This window comes from Helianthus annuus, chromosome 1 (assembly GCF_002127325.2).
Source record: "Helianthus annuus cultivar XRQ/B chromosome 1, HanXRQr2.0-SUNRISE, whole genome shotgun sequence".
Lineage (NCBI taxonomy): Eukaryota > Viridiplantae > Streptophyta > Magnoliopsida > Asterales > Asteraceae > Helianthus > Helianthus annuus.
The window spans coordinates 44,155,414-44,181,191 of record NC_035433.2 but is presented as its reverse complement, the minus strand read 5'-3'; the positions used below and the strand labels follow the sequence as shown (position 1 = coordinate 44,181,191).

At 38.3% G+C, this 25,778-nt stretch overlaps 1 pseudogene; it reads right to left on the bottom strand.

Moving 5' to 3' along the window:
* Positions 1–9,551: 9,551 nt before the first annotated feature.
* On the bottom strand, positions 9,552–24,932 carry LOC118490120 (annotated as a pseudogene).
* Positions 24,933–25,778: the final 846 nt, after the last annotated feature.

The window sequence follows — 25,778 nt, the reverse complement described above, 5'->3', positions numbered from 1 at the left end:
GGACAACGGTTACCTTTTAGACCACGTGCTCAGTTGCTATTTGCCATACCAAACCTCTGTTTCAAAGAGTGGGTCTACATAGGAAACCAACTGATGAAGATTCCAAAGATATGTTTTTTAAAATATCTATTTGAAACCACTGTTGGGTTTAATAGACTTTAGCATAACTTGATATGTGTTTTGAAACATCTGATTGATTCTTGGTCAAAAGAGTTTTGAAAAAACCTCTGTTTGAAACCTTTATTGGGTTAAAAAGAGTTTTGGATGGAAACAGCTGCTTTGTTTGACTTTTAAATATCAAATAGTGGTTTTGAAAAACAGTGTTTCTTTTTCCTTGAAGAGTGGTTATCAGACCTTGAACAGTTGTTTTAAGTCCTTTGAACATAGTTTTTGTTGATCTTATCAATCTTTTCTTGATTTCAAAACAAAATTTTGGTTTTTCCTGATTTTACAGACATAAATTAAATAAAAGAAAAGACAATTTTGGGGTTTTTAGTACATTTTTTTTTCTATTATTTGGATAGAAGGATACTTGTGCAGGTAACCTGTGTTGGCACTTTAAAATTACCATCAGTGGTTCCCTGCAGATAGTGGTGAATGGATCAATCTTACAGATGATCCAAAGCATTGTCTGCCTAGGATTTGGTGTTATCAACCACTACAATAGCTTGTTAGGGTTGGTCTTTGGTTACTAGGAGTTTTTGAACAATCTCCGACAGTTGTTTTTGACCCTCTACAAGTGCCTGCACACCTGGGTGAATAGAAAGTTGACTATTTCCAACAGGATGTTGAAACCCATTAGAATGCACATATACCTTTGCTCTTGAGACTGTGGTACATGTTTTATATAACTGTAAGACATCCTAGTTGGTTGCCCATAGCCGAGGGTAGTTGGTTATGAGGTGCAATAGAGGTTTGACCTGAGCTATGTGTAGAGTATTGATTTGGCTTTTGTGGATAAACAGTATGGTCAGGCTCAACTCTTTTTGTAACAGAATGGGTATTCTTGTTATCTGACCCACCTTCCCTTTTGAAGTTTTCTTTCTTTCTTGACCTATTTAAATTTACTTCAAAAGGTTTAAGAAAAGAACATTGTTGAGTTAAATGATTTTTTTCCACAAATGGTACACTCAGGAGTGGATATACAAACATTGTTGGTTCTGTTAATAACATATGCTCTCAATTTAAAGCAGTCTTTTGTCATATGATTTATTCTTCCACAGAAATCACACTTCAGTGCTGAATCCTTATCTTTCTTCTTACCCTTATCTCTCTTTTGATGTACAGATGTTTTATCATCAGTTTGAGAGTTGGCAAGATGAATGACTTGTATCTTGGGCGGGTCAATACCGTTTGGGTTTGTAAAATCAAAGGGTTTGAAATTTTTCTGAACATCACATTCGTCTGACCTAGTAGATTTTAGTTCATACCTAAGTGTTTCAGTTTGAATCGAGCTTAGTGGTTTTTCAAGAATTATTTTCTTCCCACCAGGTTCTGTGATTTTTATTTCTTCCCTAGTTGATGTAGTTGGTATAATCTCAACCATTTCAGAGTCAATGAAAGCTTGGGTTTCCTGTTCTTGGTCATGTTTTCTAAAACCAACCCCAAACTTCACATTGCTCTTAATGTGTTTATCTAGAAGCATCTCATCACCATGACAAGATTCTACCTATTTTTCACATGTGATCTGTGTGGATTTCAACTCCATTTTAAACTGCAAATACAACCCCACTAAATATAAAAACAAACTTTAATCTTCTGACCTCCAACCCTTTGCAATCAGATTTAGGGATGAAAAAAAATTAGGGAAATAAATATGATAACAGATGAAGATGAAGACATATAATGAAGAAGAACTTTTGATTTACACTTTTAGTCCCTAAGGGGCATTTTGGACATTTACTCAATCAACTATCAGTCAACAGATGGTAAGTTACTCCAAGGACTCAGGGTGTGACAAAGTGTAAGCCACAGGGACTCAGATTAAAAATACATATAAAACCATAATAAACTAACTTTATGGGTGGAATATTATAGATCGATGAATCACTGTATAATAAAAAATTCTCAATATAACTGATATGAGCAAAAATGAACATGTTTTTAGTATCAAATTAAACCCACTTTTTATTCGATAAAACAAACCTACATTGAACAAACGAAGCAAAACTAGGCAAATATCATAATAAATGCTGAAAAATACTCCAGACACGCCCCGTGCCCCTTAGGCACGCCTCATGTTTTAAGTTCGAAGACAACAACAACTTCTAAAGACCACCTTTAAAGTCCAAATAGAAGAGGCCAAGGGACACCCCGTGCTTTGGCCACTGAAGCCAAAAATCAGATTCTAGAAGATTTCGAAGATCCAGTGGGGTCCACAAAGCTAACCACGGGTTGTACCATGAAAGTACATGTCACACCCCAACTGATGGCAGAAACCTCAGAGTGAGACGAACGAGATTGTTCAAAGACAACATAACACTATGATCGTGACAATAATTTAATAATTCATTTTCATACCATCACTAAAAGTTACATTGTCTTAAAAGGAAAGTACAACATATTGGGAAATAACATAACAACATAATGAGAAAACATAAAATGAAATTTTGGATGAATTTCTAGTTCGCCCTAAGTTGATTTCTTGAGCATCGTCATACATTTTCTACAACATGTATTAAAGTATTTGTCAACACAAATGGTCGATGAGCATACAAGTTTGGTTTACATAGCATAAGTATAAAGAAATGTCTCAAATCCACATGGCAATTGTATACTAAGTTATATGAATCATTCTAGCTTGCATGAACTATAGATCAAACCAAAGTGTCCACTAGTGTAATCTTGTCATCGCAACGATAAGACCGTAAAGATTGAATAATTAATAATGACCTAAAAAATGGGGTGGTGTACTACTCCTATAGTACTATACATGTTAAGGTAGACTTGCAAAGTTAATGATAGATAACATGCATTTAGTGTGTCCTAGTATGTATAACAAATAGCATAACAAGTAGCATGTTGATGGATTGAGTGTTTATGTAAGCATGATTGTATATGTGATTGTGAATTTGATAATAATACAAATTGCAACCCAAAGTGTATAAAAAATAAAATGGGTCAAGTATACTCACGGTTTGTGAAGAATTTTCAAAAAATGCGAGTGAGCGGTTTTCAGAGGATGGAACAGCAAAGTCACCGGTTTTAGTTTTTGAACTTTTATCCCAAAGTTGAAAATCTTGGAGATTCGAGAGAGTTTGGAAGTGATTTGGAAGTGGTTTAAGTGTTTGGAAGTGTTTAGGGGTTGATATTTATATAGGGTTAAGTAGTTAGGCTTTAAATGAAGGTGGTTGGGAGTTAGGAGAAGTATTAAATGAGTTGGTTGAAGGTTAAAAGAAGGGTTTGGGGTATTAAATGAGTTGGTTGGATGTTAGAATGCGGGTTTAGGGTATTAAATGAGTTGGTTGGATGTTAGAATGCGGGTTTAGGGTATTAAATGTTTAAATGTATGCAAACATAATAATAAAACTTATGAAATAACATTCCAAATAAAATCTCCATGTATGCTCGGTTTTGAATTAAAAATGTGTATTTGTGATTGTTTACGTATTATGCAAGAATAATTAGGAAAAAAAAATTAAAATATGATTTCTATTATGATCAAGTCCCAAATTACAAAGGATTGAAATAAGAATACAAATTACAATAAAATGGAAAAGAATGAAAAATTATGGAACGTTACAGCACGCCCCACGCCTGGACATCCAATAGCATTTAAATAGAGCTCCAAGGCCACCATTTTCACTTGCTCAGTTGTTTTCTCTTCTCCTGAACACACTACTCTTATACCCACTACACTAATCATTGTAATCATTAGGTAAACCTCAAGAACTATTAGTGTAATCAATCTTTTCTTAATTTATGTAACACCCCGTTTTGTAGACAAATATTAACAATATATAAAACTTATATTTCATATATTGTTAAACGAGTAAGTAACGAGTAGATTGGTTATTTGAAATATCTAATATTAAGACGACTATTTAGTATTATAAGACATTGTAGTATAATAATAATAATAATAATAATAATAATAATAATAATAATAATAATAATAAATATATTATATTTCCACCGTACTCCGTTAATGAAACTTAGGTTAAAATGTATTTAAAAATAAGCTTATCCCGATAGAGTATTTATAATTTTATAAAATACTACACGTTAGAAGTTATAAGAGAAAAACGAGATTCGAGCTAAATTAATTATAATATAAAATAATGAAAGTAATTTGATTTGAAAATATAAGTACAATTTATATAGTATTAATAATAAATATAAACAGTAACAATAATCATGTAATGTACGATTAATTTGATTTTGTCAAGAATAGTTATACTAGTTTTACAATAAATAAATAAAATGAATGAAATAAAGATTTATTAGTTTTCTGCACACATGAGTGTACACGTTAACATCCAGAAACAATTCAAAATCTTAATTTGTAAGTAAACAAACTTCATTCGATCTTTAGTACACGTATATGTGCAACGTGGATGCACAAGAGAAATTTGAAATCTTCGGTGTTAAGATATAAGTTGAATCATTAGTAAAGAACCCTATACAAATAGAGGTCATAGGAAGAACCCTCTATAAATAGAGGTCGTAGGAATATCATTTTCTCCTCGGCGAACGCTCAAATAACTAAGAATCCGGAATTATATCATTTTGGAGTATTAGTAGTAGCTATTTTTGAAGCACAAGTAGGGAAACTCTACACCAAATTATCATAGATAGTTGTTAGGTATAATCTCCTTTTAAGTTTATGTTTAGTTAATAATTATGTTATTATTAAGCATTAGGTTTATTGTCAAGGAAGGGTTAACCAATATCCAATGTTGATAATAACTAGTTAGGTGTACCGTTACTTAACTTAAGACTATGTAAATTATGCAAGGACCTTGAGATAGAACCTGATCATACTAGCAACTGTTATCAAGTGTTACGCAACTAGCAAGACGTGAGTTTTATGAATGCTTTCCAAATGTGAACATGCTTGTCCTAAATTATAATAATATGGCATGACTGTTATATGCGTGTATATAACCTAAGCATGGCATACACATGATATTTATGGTCCCTTATACGTGCCGCTATGGCAGGATTTGTCGGTACATCACTCGTGGTGTAGTGGGCATTAACTGTATGGTTATGTAAGTCACGTGGTGATGTTGGGTTATGATGATATGGGCGGGTACAAAGTCATGGTGAATTAATGTGATTTATAACTCGTGTATATTCATGAACTCACCGGCAATGGCTGACGTCTTTTTAGCATATGTCACAGGTAATGATGGTTAGTTTTGTACGTGCTGGTTATCCCGTACCTGTGTGGCCGGTGGAATATTGTATCTCGGACTTGTGTGGTCTGTGTGGTCCAGTGGAAGTCATGTGTCTCACGCTCATAATATTAAGCTTTGTACTTTTTAGCCTTTATAACCTTACAATTTATGTTAACGAGATAAAAGTTTCCACTTTAAGCTATATTCAATTGTGAATTGGTATCTATATCGGGTGGGGTGTCATAGTTGGTATCAGAGCCTAAGCTTTAAGCGAATTAGGTATTCAATAGAGATATCTAGGCTTCAACCTTGGCGATTAGGCCTTCCTTAAAAGGTAAGTTATATACTTATATACGTAGTTTTCAGATAAGGATGTTAGGAGAGGCATACAACTCGACTTTGTGTGTAAGCTTTCTTCAATTGACCCCGATACACAAGTAATAAACTAACTCGAGTACGAACTACTTAGGATACAGATCATCAAGATATACTTTTAGTGACAATTACAACTTATAAACCCTTTATTTAGCTATCAATCCGTACCCACCACCTTTAGCAATGATTACCTATACCGCTCGTTCCTTTACTCGTCACAAAATTTAGCAATGGCACATCTTAACGCATATCCCACATCAAAGAGAAAGAAGATTCCAACGACCCACCTGAGCCTCCAATCTTGTAGAGAGATTCCCATCCCCAATGGAACCTAAACCCTTCCGTGAAGTGCCTATAAACCAATGTAGCCCTATAACTATACGTAGTCCTTGTAAAACGATGGGTTTATAAGGAGTAACCCGAATAGTAAGAGCCACGCGAGTTAGAGTAGCCAAGTTAGAGGGTGTGAACTAGAGGTTAACAAATGTAGAAACTCGGAACATGATAGTTCAGCAGAAACTAGATTTGGCTCGAGCCTAGGGAGGACATTAAATTTCTATTTCTATGGATTATATTTGATAACGTGTTGTACTATGTGGACTTGTTATGTTAACTACTTGTTAACGAATAAATTGTTGAAGTTATATTTTCTTGAAATTATAGAAAAATATCGATAGAACACACTAAGTACTAGAATGAATAAGACTTTTATATTTATTGACTACCTCTGTTGTCCTAAGAATAATTAAGTTTGAATAATGGAACTCTTAGACTTGACTAGGATTCGCTTATTTAGTAATAGCGGAACTTTAGAAAATTTACTAAGAATATTGTTGTAAGACATGGTAACTAGGTTGTGTTCCACTCAGAAGAATGATAGTAAAATCTTTGATATGAGACCAATGTAAACGTATCTAAAACACCAATACAAGTATGTACAAAATAATGACTAAAGTAAGAACACATACTGTGGTATGTGAAAAGCCTATACGCTAAAATTGTGGCTAAATTTAGAGCATATTGCCTATTATGACGTGGTCGTGTATATGAAACATGGTGGCTATGGCAATGACGTTGCTAAACCATGATGGCCAAAGTAAGAGCACATGTTGTGGTATATGACGTGACGGTATCCTTGAACCATAATAACTTAAATGAGAACATATGTTATTGTGTATAACGGTCACCCCGAAAAAAAAGTAACCTATGTACTGACTTATTTAAGATATCAACTGTGTGTGAACACGGAACACTCTGTTAATAATAGAAACAAAGGTACTTCTAGAACCAAAACTCACTCTAAAATGTCCAAACATGGGGAAGCACAAAAGTACTGTTAAACTAGGAAGCATTTCATAGAATATGTCATGAAGTCTAACGAAACAGCTAGGTTAGTCCCTTATGTGATGGTAGTAGGGAAAACAATAATGAATCGAGTCATGTGGGATTTATCATTAGGAATCTGAATGTTCATTTAAGCTAGAGCCCCTAAGAATTTCTCTAATTCATGGATGTTGTTGTGAATAGATTATTAGTATCAGCCAATATTAAACCCTATTTAAATTAAGAAATCTAGAATTTTAGCCATATCTTTATAGCCAAATGACGAACATGTGTCAAAAGGAAATAGTTGAAATCATTTAAAATTGTACGATAAGCTTAAACAATAACCTCGTACATATAAATTTGATGCTTATGAAATTTAGAGAATTCTATGTAGTCAAAATAATAGATTGCTAGCTCTCTATTAAGCAGAAATTGTGTGTACCAAAAAGATATGACTTAGATTGCTTAACAACAAGAAACTAGTCGTATATAGAGAAAAATAGAAAAGGTAAAGAATATCATTGTAACCCAAACCCAGAAGCTCAGATTCTTCGTTAAGAAGAAAGACAGGTGATGTGTATGTGAAAATATTATAGAGAATTGAATCAAATCACTATGGGTTCTTAGTAATGTCATTAGTATAAGAACAACACACTTGTAGTATCCATGGATCTCATGAACTTAGTTTGCAAGGCAAACGGAGTCATGTATGCACTCCATAGAAAATAAAGTCTCCAACCAATAATAATCCATGAATCTAGCATTAGTGTTTAATATAAACCACTTTAACCACATAAAGATTGCACAACAAGAATGCCTTACCTGCATAAGAGTTAATTTAGAGCATTAAACCACTTTAACCCGGAAGCTCAGATTCTTTAAGAAGAAAAATAGGAGAAGTGTATGTGAAAATATTATAGAGAATTGAATACAATCACTATGAGTTCTTAATAATGTCATTAGTATAAGTACAACACACTTGTAGTATCCATGGATCTCATGAACTTAGTTTGCAAGGCACACGGAGTCATGGATGTACTTCGTAGAAAATAAAGTCTCCGACCAATAATAATCCGTGCATCTAGAATTAGTGTTTAAGATAAACCACTTTAACCAAATAAATATGTACAACAAGAATGCCTTACCTGCAAAAGAGTTAATTTAGAGCATTAAATTGACTTCCCAAAGGTGAGCTTCTGATCTGGTCATCTTTAAGGCTGAATCTCTCCAATGCTTTCTCAACGTACTTCTCTTGAGAGAGTGTCAACGAACCATCTTCTTTGTTTCTAAAAATACTTATCCCGAGTATTTGGTTTACAGCTTCCAAGTCTTTCGTCTCAAATTCTTCAGACATTTGCTTCTTTAACTACTTGATCTCAGTCATGTCTGAACTGACAATTACCATATCATCCACATAGAAAAGTCGAATGATGTAATAACCCTTAAACCTCTTGATGTAACAACAATGGTCATTGTCACATCTCTTGTAACCAACTATTCCTCATGAAGTTATCAAACTTCAAGTACCATTGTCTGGGTGCTTATTTTATACCACACAAGCTCTTCTTCAGTTGCATCATGTAGATGTCTTCTTCTAGATCACCATGTAGAAAAACTATCTTGACATCTAGATGCTCTAGATGCAAGGCTTCTACTACTACGATACCGATAACAAGTTTGATAGTAGCCATCTTCACAAGTGGAGAGAAAAGAGCAATGGTGATATATATGTGGATTATACACCAAAAAATAAACACTCAAAAAATGGCTACAATTTAAGGAATGTGTTTAGAGACGGCATCAGATTCCTAAGATGGAGAAAAAGGCGTAAGGTTCACAATGGTGTAAAACTAAACTGGGATATACCGAGCTAGGATTCGAGTTACAGGAACAAGGGCCAAACCAACCACCCTGAAGAGCCTTCTTCCCAGCTGGAAGCTTTGTTAGATGCCAGGTCTTGTTCTTCTCAAGCGAGTTCATTTCATCTCATTGCAAACTCCCACTGCAATGAATCTTTCAACCGCATAGCTTCAGGGTAACATTGGGGTTCACTGTTTTCTATCAAAGGTATGTAGTTTATTGATGGTGAGTACATGTTTGGTAGTCTAGAGGCTCTAATTGATCTTCTTGTTGAACTTGAGGTGTTTCAAGGGAGTTTGGAGTTGAAGGAGTAGTTTCTTCTTCATCCAAGTCATTACTATAATCATCCGTAAGCTCCCACTGTCGCTTAACTCGTTTCCATTTTCTGGAATGTCAGCTGAAGCTTTTTTTCTTGTTTCACCACTTTCAAACTCAACTTATTCTTTCTGAATTTCTAGCCTTTTCATATTTCTGTCTTTGTACAATTCGTTTTTATTAATGATGACATTCCTGAATTTGTTTAATTTTTTGCTTTCATTATCCTAAAGCATGTAACGCATTTATTCTAACCCATAACCAATGAATGTGCACTTCTTGGACTTTGAGTCTAACTTATACTTATCACCGTCTTCTAACAAATCGTAAGCACTACAACCAAAGACCCTTTGTAAGAAGCGGAAAAACCATCAAAAAATGACGATTGTTTATGGAGGTTTTCCACAGAAAGACCCCTTGGTTCTGGAAAACGGATCACAATTACAGGTACCTGGGAGCATACCGATGGAATGAACGAGATACGAATAGTTAAGATAATATGGTTATAGATCTTATGTTGTAACTTAATCATGAGCGAATTTGTTGATGTTGCATCCATCACGTATGGAAAGTGCCAAACGTTGGGAACTACTCGGGGAGGAGTTAGGAACAGGAACAAGGAGAAGCGAGAACCATTTAAATGGAGGAATCGATTGTATTTCGTCCTTTGTTCCCCATAGCAACTGGGGATCAAAAAGCACCAAATTTGATGGCTTAATAATGAAAAGACGAAGTAAGAGCATGCTATTGAAGACGTTGCAAGATATGTCAGGGAGGCCTTCGTTGATTATGTACGAAAAAATACAAGTCCAAAGGCAAAGTAAGAATAAGAAAGGGTATAGCTAATGGAGATATTAACTCTTCCAGGAACCAGTAACGTGTAAACCATGTCAAACCAAGACCGATCAATATCCGAATGGAACAGATTCGAACTTCTCCTAGAATAGTTTCCGGTGCAAAATGAAATTCATAGGATACATGAGTAATTCAAAGGATAAATAGAAAGATTTTATAGGATTCTTTAGTAATGAAAAAATAGGATTATTATGTATCACAATTTCGTCACTACATCGAAGACTTTTTTGTAAATATATTGATAAGATAGCTTGGTATCCAAACTGTATCAATGATTGTGATCCTCATTGTGTAGTGTACATAATTTGTGTTAGGATCTACCAAAGAGGGTGGGTATAGGGCATCTAATAAAAAGTTTCCATTTCTATCGGTCATAAAAGCAATCAAAAAAGAAAAAGCAGACAGGAACAGATTTATTCTCTAAACAAGCAGGTTTGGGGTTCTTTTTTAACACCCTAATTCTCTTGTTTGTTGGCTTTAATACCATGAAATAAAATAGAGAAAAAGACCTTCAAGATAGTATCCATTTTCGAGAGACAAACTCAGTGAACCACTTTCCTCCTCTCTTCTTTTCTTCATTCCATTCATTCCCCCTTTGAAAAAAGAAAAAAAAAATCTAATGCTCTAGCCTAATTGAAGACTTTCAACGCTCATGCTATTTGAAAGAGCTTTCAACATGGAGAGGAGACTCCATAACGTACACAAAGAGTAATCGCTCTATGAATATCATCCTAATTTAGGTCTTGTTCCGCACTTAAATGGATAACTCAAAGCCTTACCTTGACTAGGAAAACCTTGATGACATAATCGTTTATAGTCACTCACTTGAGGTTTGGAACCCTGAGTACAGTGTTCCGGGTGTAGCAGGAAAAGAGGCTGTACGTGAAAGGGTACTCAGACTAAAGTGCTATTTCTTAGCCATTGGATCAGCAAGGCTGTGATTCAGATGGATCAAGAGGTCAGTTTTGGACTGGGAAGTGACGAAGAAGGAGAGAGCAGGAAGTAGTGGTGAAGCCGGATGCTCGAATAAATTTTATTTTTAGGAAGGAGGCGCCTCCCTCCTATGTTGTAAAAGGGAAATGCAGATCTTTCTGCAACACTCTTCCGGCTTGATTACCCCCTAAGATAAGAGGAGGATATAGAAGTAGATTGAGTTGCAGGTAGGAGTGAGTCTACCCTGCAAAGCGGCTTCTTGCTTATCCCCGTTTGGGAATTAGGATATCCGACATCAAGTGTAGGAATTGCTATCGAGGGGGCAGGAGAGTCACAGTCCGTGTTCAACGCCTGCTTGACTAGCTCAAAAGGAGGCAATTGGAGTGTGTAGATGGACTTTGAAGAAGGGACACAGATATTTCAAACGGAGACGGGATGGAAAGACTTTCATGGGAAGAGATGGTAGGCTTGATACGGATACAATTACCCACCTTAGAATTAACCAGTTCGACTATACCCGCCTGAATTCCCTCATTTAGGACAGATGCAACCAGGTTATGGATATGTTCAAGTTGGTCGATCAATCCCTCCTTTGTTTCCCATGCCTCTGGGCACCTTAGAATAGATTTGATTGGAAGGAGGGTGAGGTGTCACACCCCCAAATTACCACCTAGGGAGTGTCCCTGTGAGGCGTGTGACGACTAGCATTGAGCCACCAATTACATTGAATCACAAGTTCAAAACAAAGTTTCATAAATTAATAGAAATAAAATCCAAGCACAAGTTGTTCGAAACCATTAAGTTCAGCGGAAGCATTAACGTATCACAATGTATAAGTTTCACACAACCAAAGTAAATAAATGTTTGTTAAATAACTTAACAATGCAACCATGACCACTCGCGCCCTCCAGCCAGCAAGTTCCTGCGTTCCAAGTACCTAAGGACCTGCGAGCATGTAACACGTGTATCAGACAAAGCTGGCGAGTTCACAGTTTTAGAAAACGTTTGTTACCCGTTGTAAAACAGTTCAATAACCAATGCAAGTAATATTGTTAATATCTCATTTCCGAACAATGACGGCTCCTGAAATACACGACTGCCCTTCCCACGTACTCCTATCTAGTACTGGGCCAGACTGGGTCATTAGTTCACCTCCGTCCTCTACAGGCACGGGGTGAGGGTGCCAAACCTAAGTAGCGCTACTAACTAATACCCGATGAGGGACTTACAAAAGATGATAGGTGAGAATATTAACCAATATACCCGTTTTTACCCAAAGACTTATCCCCCCCATGGAATACCCACTGACTGTCCCCAACCACTGGGACGCATGCTCGAATGTAGTGAACTCACCTTAGATTGCTCGGTATGTTACTTTACACTACCCACTCCAAGTTGGTCAACCAAACCCTACCGTGGTTACCAAAGATTGTCAGTTTCGCATACACATAATTCACGTGTCTTTCACATAAAATACACATGAAGTGTCCACATAAATATGATATCATTAGACAGGTTGAAATCAAGAGATCATGTAACACACAGTTCATAATGGCAAGTAACAAGTATTTGAGTCCTGTGTAAAGTTTACATCTCACGCAACCACTTTGACAGCTCAAAACATTAAACACTTATATGGGCGATTTATATCCGATCACTTGAACCATTCGGTCCAATTGTGTGTTGTATACATGTGTGTGTATGTGGCCCAATAGCACCGGCCCAAAGGAAGTTCGCAACCCACATCCTTCTGTGCGACCAGCCTATAATGTGTGACTTAGACTCAATCGTGCAAACGTGCAACATGTTGTAATTGTGCGATTCATGACTGGCCCAGTCCACAACTTTCCACGGCCCATATTAGTGTACGTTTAAATTATGTTCCCAGCCCATTCATCCTCGGCCCAACATGACTAACCCAATGGTGCATTATGCGATCAGTGTTTTTGTGCGATTACCCCCTCCTTCTTTCTGTTACACTTCCCTCAAATGTGGTTAGTTAGTTTCATAATTATTCAGTTAATTCCCATCATTTTCGCAACAATCAATATCGAAACACCTTTTCATTTCGAATTAAATAGTATGTTAGATTTCTAAACCCGAATAACCGTTTACCAAATAACAATAGGCTAACAACATTAAATTTGATCATAATTCACAATCATCGCATCTCGCGATTCAATCGTTCAAAACTTGACTCATATGGTCAACACACAACCCTCGATCACATCCATACTATCAAGACCATTCTAAATATGATCCCTAAAAATAGTAGTTCACATGAATCATTGTTCCATCATTAACAGCGAGTAGTGCATAACAAACATTCAAATCAAATCTATGCATTTCATTGACACTAGCCTTATGAACTGGTACTTTATCATCATCACCCAAGGTCTTTTGACTAATAAGAACCCTAGTTATCATATTCAATAAATAGCATCCTAAACATTCCTGATTTCGATGCATCAATTTATTATTATACCACTACCCACCTATGCTACTCGACAAAACAAAACAAGGCTCATAACATTCTGTTCGGTTCCACAAATCCCTATAACTCTCATAACCCTTGTTATTAGAATACCATTTTATTGTCAGAACCTTTATTACTTGCCACGTTAACTGTTACCCCATCCTTATGGACAAAACATATTTAGCATGAAAACACTAATTCATATTTATTATTATATAATCTTCATCAGTTGTCCCATACATACAAATCGAACAACATTAATTAACAATTATTTATCATCAAGCAAGTCTGAATCATTAACATTATAATCACCAATCAAGCCACTTTGCACACTCTTAATCAGCCGATTATCACAAGAATTAACCACACTCCCACGATCATATTATCACGGATTCATCTAATATTACGCATACATTCAACATATCCAAACATGCAGTTACACATAACCGAGCAAGATTAAACAAAGTTAAACAAATATATTCCTATTCTCGTAACTATGATGGATTATTATTCTAACAACACTTGATCCACAAATATGTTTACAACCAATTATATCACGTAATTAGTCTATTGACCCACAACTAATATTAATGAATAACAAAATATGCACTAACCCGGTTACGAGGTACAAGAGGTGTTGGAGTCCGGGGGGGGGGGGGGGGTGGCTGCCGTCAATGATGGGAAAGTGAGGAAAAATAATAGGGTTTGTTACCCCTTTATGACTGTGATAGGTATATGAACCCCACGCATGATCTAGACAAGTGGGTTAATCATCTAAAGAAGTGGGCCGATCCCACTTAATCCTCTATTGCTGATTTTGGCTTCAAAGAAAGTGGGCCGATACCTACTTATCTATGACTGTGTGATCCTTTAAGCGGTGCGCGACTCGGTAAGATGTGCGACAAGATTTATGCGATCCTTAATTAATATAAAATAACTTATATTGTATGAATAAATAACACTCTAAAAGACCAGTCTACGATTAGCGTCACAGACACCCGATTATTACATGAGATGAGACAGGATGTGCAATTATGCGCACTAGAGATCAAGGAAATCAAGTACCACTAACCTTGCAAGTTCGGGTTGTCACATCATCCCCAACTTGAAAGAAATTTCGTCCCGAAATTTGATAAGTAAGCCAGAGAAGTGAAGTGGTAACTCAAGATTGCTGCAGATTTTCCTCAGATGCCACATCATCCCCAACTTGAAACGGAATTTCGTCTCGAAATTCACCAGTGATATCCGAATTAGCTTGATCAGTAGGGAAAAGTTGAGGAAATTTGAGCTTCATCTGGTTTTCGCGCTCCCACGTGAACTCCGGTCCACGTCTTGAGTTCCAACGAACTCTCACGACTGGAATTCAACTATGTTAACGGACCTTGGCTTCCTGGTCCAAGTTTTCGATAAATCCCTCGACAAGTGTAACTAGTCGTTACCTTAGACTCTAGTGAAGGTATCACAAGTGTTTTGTCAGACGATCACTGCCTTAGATTCGAGATATAAATGATATCGTGTGGGTTACCCATTTCATCAGGTAATTCGAGTTTGTAGGCCACGTGATCGATTCTTTCCAGAATTCTGAGTGATTCAACGTAACATAATTTAAGCTTGCCACGCTTCCCAAGCGTACCACACCCTCCCAGAGTGAGACTTTCAACATGATACGATCGCCTACAGCGAACTCCCAGTGTTTCCTAAGCTCGGGCAGTGTTGTCTGACATACTAGAATGGTAATTATTGCAGTATAACTCAACCCCAGGCAGGTGTCCTTCCAATCCTCACTTAAGCCAATCAAATATATGCTTGTTGCATGTCTTCGAGTGTCAGGATGTTTCGGTTACTTCAACCGTTTGTCCAATGTTCATGTCTAGACGTGAGCCAAGAGTGTGCGCATTGCCCGTCATAGATCAGGTATAGGTCAAAATCAAAGGTAACAGGAGTTGGCACCTTGTGCCTCAAAACCGCCTCTCTCAGAGGACTATTCATAAGCTGTGAAGACTCGTCGGTTTCCTCGGTGGCAAGAATGTGTGCTGGTTACATGAGACAATCAATGGTCACCCAGGTGATTGTTTCCATTTTGAGTTCTAGGTAGACCCATGACAAAATCCGTGACAGTCTATTCCCATTTCCAAATCGGTGTTTGTGGTTGCTGACACAACCCAGAGGGTTTCGAGTATTCCACCTTGACCTTCACGCCAGTCAGACTTGGTTCATGTATAGTGCTATGTGGGCCTACCTGCCTGGTCATCAATACAAGGCTTAGAATCCTAATATATCCTATCAAAACCCAGACTACTAGGACAACGAGGCTAGTGTGCTTTGCTCAACACAAGTTCCCTACGGTTTCCGTATGGTAAGATCCATATTCGTTCCACGAAGTAGCGGATATCGTTCGACTTACCAAAAGTTGTTATTCCATGCCCCCGCATAGACTCAACTTGAAAATTCTCTTCCTTCAGTGCTTCGATGTAAACCGGGTGAATCTGATCGGGTAGGCTAGGGTCGATGGTGAGTTGCAAGCTTATTTGCGTTTCAAGTTCCATAGTTGTATTCGTTCGAGAGTTTCATCCAGCGATGCCTTTGTCTAATTAGTTTTCTCAAAACAAACGTACACGAGAGGCGCTTGTGATCGGTCTAAATGGTGCAATTGGTACCGTCCAAGTAATGCCTCCATCTTAATTCCAAAGACCATGGTTTCCACCGCAGGTTATGACTCGTGCATTTCTTCTTGTAAATCCATCGTGTAAACTGTCACCTTCTTGTGTTGCATCGGCGTGTACTGGGACTCTGATTCAAACCATCATGGTGTACCACTAAATCACCTGTACCCTCGGGTAAAGGCGATGCTTTGTGCATTGCAGAGTTGGGATTCCAGGACTAAAAAGACTTCCTCTTTTTTTTTTGTCTTCCACGAACACAGCACCCTACTGTGTTAAAGAGATTAAAGCTGCGCGATCTTTGAAATCCTATAATGAGTCTACATCAGTGTCTAGCTAGACAAAAAAAAAAGTTACTATATCCTCGAAGGGATCTTTGTTGTCGATTAGTTTCTAACAAGATGGATTTTAGCGAGATCCACATGTACTCCTACTTTGTTGGTTTCATGACCGGAAATGTACCTCTCGTATCCAGAGGTCACGTTTAACAAGACTTCGGGTGGCGTGGCTCCTCCCTCAGGAGCTCTGAAGTAAAATACGAATGTTGTCCATGATTCAAAACATCACAAATAAACACGGTCGATTGTGATCCACAAGGCTGCTGGTGTGCCGATTTACCCAAAGGTCGCGGAATACATAGTCGCAATGGTCGTACTGCGTTCGATATGCTTTTATAGGAACATTCTCCCTTGGACTTTCACCTGATGTTAGTTCGTTCGTTTGCCAACCCTCGAATGGGAGCTTGACCCTCGCAACTGGTCAACAGGTCGTCAATACATGGTCGAGGCAAACAGTTCTCAACTGTCACCTTGCCGAGTTCTGGATAATCAGTACACATACGAAAAGTCTTATCTTCACAGATATAACTGGGGCTCCCCAAAGCGAAAAACTATGCCTGACAAAACTCATGTCCAATAGTTGCTGAAGTTGATTAGACAACTCTTGCAACACTCATGGCGCAAGATGGTATGAGTACAAGTAATCAGAGCTGCCCCTGGTGTGAGGCCAAACTGAGATTCTGCCTAACAGTTGTAGAAGCAAGTCCGAAAGCTCCTCGTGTAGCACGCCGGGAGGAATCACGAACAATTGGTGGATCCTCGATCCTCTTTTCTTAGCCTTAACATCCGTATCGGTTGCTAATGTTGTGGGGTAATCCCTCTGTAGACACTTCTGGGCCTTCATTGTTGATAGGATGCTAGCCCTTACACCACTCTGACACTTCAAAGTATAAGTGACGCAAAATTTTCCTTTCTCGTGGTATATCTACGCTATATCGAGATAACTAAATCTATGCTATTACTGCATCGAGACCATCAAGGATAGCAAAAAGGAAGGTCGATGTCGAACACTCGTCCCACAAGGTCGAGCTTGCATCCCAAAGGACATACAAGGTTTCAATTGACCTGCCATCAGTCGGTTCCATAACAGGTTCGCTTTCGAGAATCATCAGGGTTAAATGGAATCAAGACGAAGCAGTTAGCTACTCATGCAAGCTACCATGTTGTTATTATGCCTGGCGTCGCCTACGCCAATCCTAAATGCCCTTCCACAAACACCACTACTGGTGTTGTTGTTACGATCACGTGGATTCCCAATACTGTCATCGTTCTCTTGGTTATTGTCGTTTTGAATTATCAACGGCCAACCATGCTGTAGACACCTCCTTTTCCATGCTGTAGGCCATTATTACAGGTACCCTGGTGTTGCCATGACTGTTGCCTCTAATGTTGTTGCTTGAAACGGAACCCTACGATCTTTCACCAACCAAGTCCATCTTTCCACTTTCTGTGCCACGCCCTAAAGCGCTAATCACTGTCCTGGTAGTCACACATTCCACACTGTAATCAGCTGTCACCGCTCATGCTTCCATTGATTTGTAAGAGTCGACTCCCATAAGTCGCTTACCAGGGTTAAAGATTCGATTAGCGTCAAACTGCTGATGTTCATTGCTGGTAATCAGGGTCGTCCAATACTAAGGTTGGTAAGGTATTACGCTCATCCTCTTCTCCATCGTTCTTGCGAGTTGACTGAGTAGTACATGGTATGTTTCCAGAGCGTTGCAGAAGTGATCGCACTTCGGGTCTAAGACGTTAACGCGCTAGGTTCTAACAAACAACGATAGGTGAGGAAAGTATAGACCAATCATTCGCCGCGGAGGCATCCACCTCAGGGACGTTCGTACAAGCACCTAACATTCTACACAGTTCGCTAGGCGTTCAGATGGGTGTTCAGGTAATACTCGTTAGCATCGAGATTCGTAAGGATTTAGAGTGGAGTGAAAAGATCACGATCAAGTGAGAGACAATCACTGCTATGACTATTTTAGACTGTTGGGTTTTACATCGATTTAATAACAGGACAGAACCCCTTTTCAATTGTTAAGCCTCACTAGGACTCGCACGCACCCCACATTATTATCATGTGTGCACCCACAATAATACTGCGATTTGCGTGCTCATCTCAGTTCCACTTAACTCATGTCAAATGGTTCCTCCAACTCGAGTAGCAAACAAAGAGCATTACGAAACGTAAGTCATGAATGTTTAGGGAAATACTACCCTACCAGTCACATAACACATGAAAGTAATACGTGAATTAATACTATTGCTCTAAACGTGCAATCACATGCAATATCATGTGTAAGTGTTCACTAGTTATGTAGTACAATGAGTATACGGGAGACGAACCTTGCAGTCTGGAGCTGAGTGTCATGGTCGTATTCAGAACTTGTTCGGTTATAGTCTGGTTTTATGAAAACGTTTAAAAACCAAGTTCACTATAACCAGTGGCTCTGATACCAAACTGTCACACCCCCAAATTACCACCTAGGGAGTGTCCCTGTGAGGCGTGTGACGACTAGCATTGAGCCACCAATTACATTGAATCACAAGTTCAAAACAAAGTTTCATAAATTAATAGAAATAAAATCCAAGCACAAGTTGTTCGAAACCATTAAGTTCAGCGGAAGCATTGACGTATCACAATGTATAAGTTTCACACAACCAAAGTAAATAAATGTTTGTTAAATAACTTAACAATGCAACCATGACCACTCGCGCCCTCCAGCCAGCAAGTTCCTGCGTTCCAAGTACCTAAGGACCTGCGAGCATGTAACACGTGTATCAGACAAAGCTGGCGAGTTCACAGTTTTAGAAAACGTTTGTTACCCGTTGTAAAACAGTTCAATAACCAATGCAAGTAATATTGTTAATATCTCATTTCCGAACAATGACGGCTCCTGAAATACACGACTGCCCTTCCCACGTACTCCTATCTAGTACTGGGCCAGACTGGGTCATTAGTTCACCTCCGTCCTCTACAGGCACGGGGTGAGGGTGCCAAACCTAAGTAGCGCTACTAACTAATACCCGATGAGGGACTTACAAAAGATGATAGGTGAGAATATTAACCAATATACCCGTTTTTACCCAAAGACTTATCCCCCCCCATGGAATACCCACTGACTGTCCCCAACCACTGGGACGCATGCTCGAATGTAGTGAACTCACCTTAGATTGCTCGGTATGTTACTTTACACTACCCACTCCAAGTTGGTCAACCAAACCCTACCGTGGTTACCAAAGATTGTCAGTTTCGCATACACATAATTCACGTGTCTTTCACATAAAATACACATGAAGTGTCCACATAAATCAGATATCATTAGACAGGTTGAAATCAAGAGATCATGTAACACACAGTTCATAACGGCAAGTAACAAGTATTTGAGTCCTGTGTAAAGTTTACATCTCACGCAACCACTTTGACAGCTCAAAACATTAAACACTTATATGGGCGATTTATATCCGATCACTTGAACCATTCGGTCCAATTGTGTGTTGTATACATGTGTGTGTATGTGGCCCAATAGCACCGGCCCAAAGGAAGTTCGCAACCCACATCCTTCTGTGCGACCAGCCTATAATGTGTGACTTAGACTCAATCGTGCAAACGTGCAACATGTTGTAATTGTGCGATTCATGACTGGCCCAGTCCACAACTTTCCACGGCCCATATTAGTGTACGTTTAAATTATGTTCCCAGCCCATTCATCCTCGGCCCAACATGACTAACCCAATGGTGCATTATGCGATCAGTGTTTTTGTGCGATTACCCCCTCCTTCTTTCTGTTACACTTCCCTCAAATGTGGTTAGTTAGTTTCATAATTATTCAGTTAATTCCCATTATTTTCGCAACAATCAATATCGAAACACCTTTTCATTTCGAATTAAATAGTATGTTAGATTTCTAAACCCGAATAACCGTTTACCAAATAACAATAGGCTAACAACATTAAATTTGATCATAATTCACAATCATCGCATCTCGCGATTCAATCGTTCAAAACTTGACTCATATGGTCAACACACAACCCTCGATCACATCCATACTATCAAGACCATTCTAAATATGATCCCTAAAAATAGTAGTTCACATGAATCATTGTTCCATCATTAACAGCGAGTAGTGCATAACAAACATTCAAATCAAATCTATGCATTTCATTGACACTAGCCTTATGAACTGGTACTTTATCATCATCACCCAAGGTCTTTTGACTAATAAGAACCCTAGTTATCATATTCAATAAATAGCATCCTAAACATTCCTGATTTCGATGCATCAATTTATTATTATACCACTACCCACCTATGCTACTCGACAAAACAAAACAAGGCTCATAACATTCTGTTCGGTTCCACAAATCCCTATAACTCTCATAACCCTTGTTATTAGAATACCATTTTATTGTCAGAACCTTTATTACTTGCCACGTTAACTGTTACCCCATCCTTATGGACAAAACATATTTAGCATGAAAACACTAATTCATATTTATTATTATATAATCTTCATCAGTTGTCCCATACATACAAATCGAACAACATTAATTAACAATTATTTATCATCAAGCAAGTCTGAATCATTAACATTATAATCACCAATCAAGCCACTTTGCACACTCTTAATCAGCCGATTATCACAAGAATTAACCACACTCCCACGATCATATTATCACGGATTCATCTAATATTACGCATACATTCAACATATCCAAACATGCAGTTACACATAACCGAGCAAGATTAAACAAAGTTAAACAAATATATTCCTATTCTCGTAACTATGATGGATTATTATTCTAACAACACTTGATCCACAAATATGTTTACAACCAATTATATCACGTAATTAGTCTATTGACCCACAACTAATATTAATGAATAACAAAATATGCACTAACCCGGTTACGAGGTACAAGAGGTGTTGGAGTCCGGGGGGGGTGGCTGCCGTCAATGATGGGAAAGTGAGGAAAAATAATAGGGTTTGTTACCCCTTTATGACTGTGATAGGTATATGAACCCCACGCATGATCTAGACAAGTGGGTTAATCATCTAAAGAAGTGGGCCGATCCCACTTAATCCTCTATTGCTGATTTTGGCTTCAAAGAAAGTGGGTCGATACCTACTTATCTATGACTGTGTGATCCTTTAAGCGATGCGTGACTCGGTAAGATGTGCGACAAGATTTATGCGATCCTTAATTAATATAAAATAACTTATATTGTATGAATAAATAACACTCTAAAAGACCAGTCTACGATTAGCGTCACAGACACCCGATTATTACATGAGATGAGACAGGATGTGCAATTATGCGCACTAGAGATCAAGGAAATCAAGTACCACTAACCTTGCAAGTTCGGGTTGTCACATGAGGAATGAAGATAGTGGTTTAACTGTTGGGATCCCAATCGGCCTGCATCAGCGGAAAATGGAACTATCAAATCACGAGTGACTCCCTTTATTGGGATGAGAGGAATTGCTTAATCGGCATTTCTGTTAATCGGCGGAAGACTCATGCACCCTGGGAGGGTACGACTTCAAGGGATGGACTCGATCGAACGACCAACCACTTTCCATTTTTGTAGGATATTAAATCCAAAAGACCATTATTAGCGTAGAGTAGATTGGCCCAAGTGCACAATACGCTAGTCGATCAGAAATCCCATCAATGGATACGGTAGATGAACGAAAGTGGCCAATGGCGGTGTAGAGCTATAGCTATAAGGAACGAAGCTCACACACACCGGCTGATGTAGGGTGGGATAAAGTTGCCAATGCGAGTCATGCGCAGATTTGGACACTTTTTTCAGCGTGATGCTGATAAGTCCACTCAATAAGATACAACTTTCAGGGCCTTATGGGGGCCTTGGTTTAGCTACTAATGAGAGGGCTGCATTAGGGACTGGAATAGGGACACGAAGCTGCTCCATGATATTCTAGATGAGTTGAAAGACTATGATCCCCTCCCTTCACATCCACTCGCCCTAATGAATAAGCAGGAGAAAATCCACAAGCTTTTACCCGCACCATGGACTGCTAAAAGTAGAATCGGGGTAGGCTTTGAAAGAAAGGTTCTAAACTAGAGAGGGACCTCCGAACCCCGCAACAGATTAACTAGAAGAATGTCAGGTTATTTTTCAAGAAGGCAGTTGAAAGACCGACCTTGAGAGGACATTCTCTTTCTTGAGGTTTCGTTGGTTACAAGATCGACTAGCACATCCAGCTTACTCTATCGATAGCCCAGCCAGATGAAGGATCAATGAAATCGGGATCAGCTGCCTTTACTTTATTTAGGGGGGTCTTGAATCTCATGTCATCAAAAGTAGCCAGACTTTGAACAACCAGATAAGAATCAGTTCCACAAGGGCTTTCGTCCATCTTTCGCCCATCTATCTCTGGATGCAAGCACTTATCTTGAATGGTGGAGTTATCATATCTCTTAGGTGTCACTACCTCCAGACCTGCCCGACTTCCTCAACCTATCGATCGAGTCACTTCCTTCCACTCGCCTTACAAGGACCTACTAGACTATCGGCTTTAGATAGTCATCTTCCTCCCCCCCCCCCCTTTAACTCATTTCCTCTCGTCTTTGAGTTAAGTAGCTTCTTTCCGGCAAAGCTTACCAATCCTTACACTCCTTTCTCCTATTTATATTGTTAGAAAGTTAGAGCTTTTACTTTCAAGGAAAATTCCGGTCCCTTTCGATACATAGATCGGCTTCATAGATCGGCCTTACGGGACGGCAGGGAGAGTTGTCTCCTACCTCCTGGGATGTTTCAATCAAAATACATGTAGTAAGTTCAAAGCTTGGGCAGAACAGTATGAACATAACGAGTTGAGTAGTAGCCTCTCATCTTTGAACATTTTTTTGATGGATGTCTAAAGAAATGGGAGCCCCATGTACTAAAGGCTTCCTACCTAGTAATTATCACTGGTAGGCTAGGGCATCTGTAGGAAGAAGGAAGTCAAAGGCCGATAAAAAGTGCCCCGATCTTTGACACAATGGGTACTTGGTAGGAAAGTAGCTCTATCGTCCTTTTCGGTCTTGTCTTTTCCTACCGCTAGGGTTACGTAGACTCTGGTGACGAGGTCTTGAAGAGCCTCAAGTTCGGTTTAGTGTTCTCTGTTAAGGAAGTCCTCAAGTCTATTGTAGTCAGTAATGAAAGTGAAATCTTCTCTGTCGATTCTGGGTTGCCTTTCTTTGATTCAAAAAAGTTGGATTGGGGAAAAAAGAGACTTATTTCAATTCTCTTTTCAAAACTATGAAAATACTATACAAGATAGTTACCGGCTTTTGCGGGACGTGCAATAGCAACCCGTCCATTCGCAATTCTTTTCACAGTGATGAATAAAATCATAGCTTTCTGACATACCTCTCCCTTATGGTCGAGCCACTTCGTATCTTTCCTTTCAGTCAAGCCGATTCGTACCTTTCCTTTTAGTCAAGTCACTTCGTACCTTTCCTTCTCTTAAGATCTTCTTTATATACATAATTTATTGATTCAGCTTTGATAATATCCTTATCAACCTATAAGACAACACAAGGATAAAACTCAATACATTCTACCTTCATCTTCTATCTTTGTTAGAATATTAGTCATATAATGATAATAATCTTCCTATCTATTGAAAGTCGATCGAATTTTAGTGTATGTGATTTACCTCTTTTCCTTGCCACATTTCTTCTGGAAATTTGAAACCCAAGGGAACAAATGGTGAACGGTTGATCAAGTAAGTTGCACTGTTAACTGCATCTGCCTAGAATGTTTTAGGCATCCTAGCATTCAACCTTATTCTTCTAGCCTTTTCTTTCAGTGTTCTGTTCATTCGTTCAGCTACAGCATTCTGCTAAGGAGTTCCAGAAAGCGTCCTGAACATCTTTTTCCTTTCTTGGCACAATAGGTAATGAACTTCTTACATATGTATTCACTACCATTGTCTGACTTTAAGCAATTTACCTTCAAATTTATTTCATTTTCAACAACAGATTTCCATATCTTAAAAGCATCAAATACATCAGATTTATGTTCAAGAAAATAGACTCATACCTTGTGCTTTGAATCATCAATGAACATAACATAGTATCTTGAGCCTCTTAGAGATGAAACTAGTGTTGGACCATTTAAATCCGAGTGAACAAGCTCCAACTTATGAGCTTTAGGTGTCCTCTTTGTCTTCACAATAGTAACCCTCTTTTGTTTACCATGGACACAAGATTCACAGAATTCAGTTTCCACTTTCTTCAAGTCTGGAAACTTCCCATTCTGAGCCAATATCTTCACTCCCTTCTTGCTCATGTGTCTGAGTTGGTTGTGCCATAAATTAGATGGACTAGGACTGCTGGTAATGGCAACAACACCTTCAGCTGAAAATTCTACCATGTATAGAGTGCCTTTCTTCTTTCTTGTGGCAATCACTAAGTTTCCTTTGATCACTTCCATTCTTCACCCTAAAGTGAACATTAACCCTTCATCGTCCAATTTACCAACTAAAATCAACTTTATTCAAAAGTTTTGAATAACCCCGACATCTTTCAATGTCAATACCGTTCCCAATGAGGTCTTCAAGTCTACATCTCCAATACCCGTAATATCAAGCATTTGATCATCGCCTAAACAAACTTTACCAAAGTTATGTGTTCGTAGATTCTTGGCCATATCCAGGAATGAGATTACAAGGAAAGAAGCATACGAATCCATAATCTAGGATTCTATTAAATTCTCAACACAACACAACACAACACAACAGAAGGATACATTGTTTACTTCTTTCTTTGCAGGTGCTTTTGTACATTGGCTTCTAAAGTGACCTTTTTCTTTTTAGTTCCAACATTCAATGTATATACTGTTCTTTGATTGTCCCTTTTCTGGACTTTGACCTACCTTGACTATATCCTCAATTGTTTCTTCTTCCTCTACTTTCTGTGTGCAATAAAGAACTAGGACTAGAAGCCTCACCATTGCTTCTCCGTTTGATATCTTCATTTATAATCAAGTCATTAATACTCTCAAAAGTGAGTTTGGTAGTGCCAGATACATTACTAACAACCATGACTGTGCTTGACCAACTGTCGGACAAAGATGATAAACAGAAGAGCGCTTGTACATCATCACCAAACTTTATCTCAACTGAGGCTAAACGAGAGATAATCCAGTTAAACTCTTTTATGTAAGAGATAACCGACATGCCTTCCTTCACCTTGGTGTAAACCAATTGTAGGATGAGGAATACTTTGTTTGAAGCGAATGTTTTATCATACGTGTTGGATAAACCTTTCAATACACTAT